At 40.3% G+C, this 4,980-nt stretch overlaps 1 non-coding gene across 1 annotated transcript; it reads right to left on the bottom strand.

The window, feature by feature from the left end:
• Positions 1 to 214: 214 nt before the first annotated feature.
• LOC127747339 (small nucleolar RNA R71) lies at positions 215 to 322 on the bottom strand. Its single transcript, XR_008009139.1, has one exon. It is a non-coding gene; the product is annotated as a small nucleolar RNA R71 (small nucleolar RNA).
• Positions 323 to 4,980: the final 4,658 nt, after the last annotated feature.

Raw genomic sequence — 4,980 nt, forward strand, 5'->3', positions numbered from 1 at the left:
TCCTCATCAGTTCTTAGTTGAATTCTTGCAGATCTGTGATACTATGAAGACCAATGGGGTTGATCCCGAGGTCTACAGACTTATGCTTTTCCCTTTTGCTGTAAGAGACAGAGCTAGGATATGGTTGAACGCACAACCTAGAGAAAGCCTGAACTCTTGGGATAAGTTGGTCACTGCTTTCTTGGCCAAATTCTTTCCACCTCAAAAGCTGTACAAGCTTAGAGTGGACATCCAAACTTTCAGACAGAAAGAAGGTGAATCCATCTATGAAGCTTGGGAAAGATACAAGCAATTGATCAGAAGGTGTTCTTCTGACATGCTTTCAGAATGGAGCATCTTGGATATATTTTATGATGGTCTGTCTGAATTATCCAAGATGTCATTGGATCATTCTTCTGGTGGATCTCTTCATATGAAGAGAATCCCTGCATAAGCTCAGGAACTCATTGAGGTGGTTGCAAATAACCAGTTCATGTACACTTCTGAAAGAAATCCTGTGAGTAATGGGATGACTCAGAAGAAAGGAGTTCTTGAGATTGATACTCTGAATGCCATATTGGCTCAGAACAAGATATTGACTCAGCAAGTCAATATGATTTCTCAGAATCTGACTGGATTGCAAGCTGCATCCGGCAGTACTAAAGAAGCCTTCTCTAATGGAGAAGCTTATGACCCTGAGAATCCTGCAATGGAAGAGATGAATTACATGGAAAAGCCATATGGAAACACCTATAATCCTTTATGGAAGAATCATCCAAATTTCTCATGGAAGGATTAACAGAAGCCTCAACAAGGCTTCAATAACAATAATGGTGGGAGAAATAGGTTCGGCAATAGCAAGCCATTTCTATCATCTTCTCAACAACAGACAGAGAATTCTAAACAGAGCTGCTCTGGCTTAGGAAACATAGTCTCTGATCTATCTAAGACCACTCTCAGTTTCATGACTGAAACAAGGTCCTCCATCAGAAATTTGGAGGCACAAGTAGGTCAGCTGAGTAAAAGAATTACTGAAACTCCTCCTAGTACTCTCCTAAGTAATACAGAAGAGAATCCAAAGAGAGAGTGCAAGGCCATCAGTATAACCAAAATGGCCGAACCTACAGAGGAAAAAGAGGCAGTGATCTCCAGTGAAGAAGACCTCACTGGACATCCATTGACCACTAAGAAGTTCCCTAATAGGGAACCAAAGGAATCTGAGGCTCATACAGATACCATAGAGATTCCACTGAACTTACTATTGCCATTCATGAGCTCTGATGAGTATTCTTCCTCTGAAAAAGATGAAGATATTGTTGAAGAGCAAGTTACTCGGTATCTAGGAGCAATCATGAAGATGAATGCCAATTTATTTGGTAATGAGCATTAGGAGGATGAACCTTCATTGCTCATCAATGAAATGAATGTCTTGGTTCAGCTGAAAATACCTCAGAAGAAACCGGATCCCGGAAGGTTCATAATACCTTGTACTATAGGCACCATGACCTTTGAGAAGGCTCTGTATGACCTGGGGTCAGGTATAAACCTCATGCCACTCTTTGTAATGAAAAAATTAGGAATCTTTGAGGTATAATCTACAAGAATCTCACTAGAGATGGCAGACAAATCAATGAAACAGGCTTATGGACTTGTAGAGGATGTCTTAGTGAAGGTTGAAGACCTTTACATCCCTACTGATTTCTTAATCCTAGACAATGGAAAGGATGAGGATGAATCTATCATCCTCGAAAGACCCTTCCTAGCCACAGCAAGGGCTGTGATTGATGTGGACAGAAGAGAGTTAGTCCTTCAATTGAATGAGGACTACCTTGTGTTTAGGGCTTAAGGATCTTCTTCTGTAAACAAGGAAAAGAAGCATGAAAAGCTTCATCCAATTCTCTCCATATAGAGTCAAGCAGAGCCCCCATATTCAAACTCTAAGTTTGGTGTTGGGAGACCACAATCATGCTCTGAGCATTTATGAAGCTCTGTAAGAGTTTCCTGTCAAGCTATTGACATTAAAGAAGCGCTTGTTGGGAGGCAACCCAATTTTATTTATCTATGTTAATTACTTTTCCATTCCATTTTTCATTATTAGTTCATGTTTTCTTTAGGTTGATGATCATGTGGAGTCACAAAAACAGCTACAAAATTAAAGCAGGAATCAAAAGTAGCATAAAAAATAGCACACATTGGAGGACGAGCTTACTGGCGTTTAAACGCCAGTAAGGATAGCAAAATGGGCGTTTAACGCCCAGTCTAGTAGCATTCTGGGTGTTAAATGCCAGAATTGGCAGCCAGATTGGCGTTTTATGCCAGAAAAGGGTGTTTGGTGTCTGGCTGGCATTAAATGCCAGTAAGGATAGCAGAATGGGCATTTAACGCCCAGTCTGGCAGCATTCTGGGTGTTAAACGCCAGAATTGGTAGCCAGACTGGCGTTTAACGCTAGAATGGGCAGCAAAGTTGGCATTTAACATCAAAAATGGCACATAGAGGGCGTTTAAACACCAGAAAGGTGCAGGGATGAGAAATCCTTGACCTACCTCACCATTCAAATTCAAAACACTTCCCTCCCAAACCCACCCATTCTCACACGGATCCCCTCTCTCTCTTATCCTATAAATACCCCTCCTCACTCCTTTATTTTCACACATCATAACCACCTAAAACCCCCTTGGCCGAACCACTCACCTCCTCTGTCTCCTCTATTTCTTCTTCTTCTCCTCCTTTCTTTCTTCTTTTGCTCGAGGACGAGCAAACCTTTTAAGTTTGGTGTAGGAAAAAGCTTTGCTTTTTGTTTTTTCCTAACCATTAATGGCACCTAAGGCCAGAGAAACCTCTAGAAAGAGGAAAAAAAGGTAGTTGCCTCCACCTCTGAGTCATGGGAGATGGAGAGATTCATCTTAAAGGTCCATCAAGACCACTTCTATGAAGTTGTGGCCAGAAAAAAGTGATCCCCGAGGTCCCCTTCATGATCAACAAGAGTGAATATCCGGAGATCCGATGTGAGGTTCAGAGAAGAGGTTGGGAAGCTCTCACCAACCCCATCCAACAAGTCGGAATCTTAATGATTCAAGATTTCTATGCTAATGCATGGATCACTAAGAACCATGATCAAAGTATGAATCCGAACCCAAAGAACTGGCTCACAATGGTTCGGGGGAAATACTTGGATTTCTGTCTGAAAACTGTGAGGTTGGCATTCAACTTGCCACTAATGAGAGGAGATTCTCATTCTTTCACTAGAAGAGTCAACTTTGATCAAAGGTTAGACCAAGTCCTCATGGACATCTGTGTGGAAGGAGCCCAATAGAAGAGAGACTCCAAAGGCAACCTGGTTCAACTAAGAATGCCTGACCTCAAATCCGTGGCTAGAGGATGGTTGGAGTTCATCCAACGCTCCATTATTTCTACTAGCAACCGGTCCGAAGTAACTGTGGATCGGGCTATCATGATCCACAGTATCATGATTGGAGAGGAAGTGGAAGTTCATGAGATCATACCTCTAAAACTATACAAGGTGGCTAACAAGCCCTCCACTTTAGCAAGGTTAGCCTTCCCTAATCTCATTTATCACCTATGCAATTCAGCTAGAATTGTCATAGAGGAAGGCATCCTCATTGAAGCAGACAAGCCCATAACTAAAAAGAGGATGGAGCAAACAAGAGAGCCCACTCATGGACCACAACAGGAGCATGAGGAAATCCCTCATCAAGAAATTTTTGAGATGCCTCAAGGGATGCATTTCCCTCCACACAACTGTTGGGAGAAACTCAACACCTCTTTAGGAGAATTGAGTTCTAACATGGAGCAACTAAGGATGGAGCACCAAGAGCACTCCATTATCCTCCATGAAATCAGAGAGGGCCAAAGAGCCATGAGGGAGGAGCAACAAAGGCAAGGAAGAGATATTGAGGAGCTCAAGCACTCCATAGGATGTTCAAGAGGAAGAACTAGCCGCCGTAACTAAGGTGGACCCGTTCTTTAATTTTCTTGTTCTTATTTTTCTATTTTTTGTATCTATGCTTTATGTTTTATCTATGTTTGTGTCTTTATTACATGATCATTAATGTTTAGTGTCTATGTCTTAAAGCTATGAATGTTCCATGAATCTTTCACCTTTCTTAAATGAAAAATATTTTCTAAGAAAGAAAAAGAAGTACATGAATTTCGAATTCTATCTTAAAATTAGTTTAATTATTTTGATGTGGTGGCAATACTTTTTGTTTTCTGAATGAATGCTTGAACAGTGCATATTTTTTATAGTGAAGTTTATGAATGTTAAAATTGTTGGCTCTTGAAAGAATAATGAAAAAAGAGAAATATTATTGATAATCTGAAAAATCATAAAATTGATTCTTGAAGCAAGAAAAAGTAGTGAAAAACACAAAGCTTACGAAAAAAATGGCAAAAAAATAAAGAAAAAGAAAGAAAAAGAAAAAGCAAGCAGAAAAAGCCAATAGCTCTTTAAACCAAAAGGCAAGAGCAAAAATCTAGTAACCCTTTAAACTGAAAGGCAAGGATAAAGAGGATCCAAGACATTGAGAATTAATGGATAGGAGGGCTGATGAGCGGATAATTTATACGCTTTTTGGCATTGTTTTTAGGTTATTTTTAGTAAGTTTGAGCTACTTTTAGGGATGTTTTCATTAGTTTTTATGTTAAATTCACATTTCTGGACTTTACTATGAGTTTGTGTGTTTTTCTGTGATTTCAGGTAAATTCTGGCTGAAATTGAGGGACTTGAGCAAAACTCTGAAAAAGGCTGACAAAAGGACTGCTGATGCTGTTGGAATCTGACCTCCCTTCACTCGAAATGGATTTTCTGGAGCTACAAAACTCCAATTGGCGCGCTCTTAACGGCGTTGGAAAGTAGACATCCAGGGCTTTCCAGCAATATATAATAGTCCATACTTTATTCGGGAATTGACGACGTAACTTGGCGTTGAACGCCAAGTACATGCTGCTGTCTGGAGTTAAACGCCAGAAAAATGTCATGA

Source organism: Arachis duranensis, chromosome 4, assembly GCF_000817695.3.
Source record: "Arachis duranensis cultivar V14167 chromosome 4, aradu.V14167.gnm2.J7QH, whole genome shotgun sequence".
Classification (NCBI taxonomy): domain Eukaryota; kingdom Viridiplantae; phylum Streptophyta; class Magnoliopsida; order Fabales; family Fabaceae; genus Arachis; species Arachis duranensis.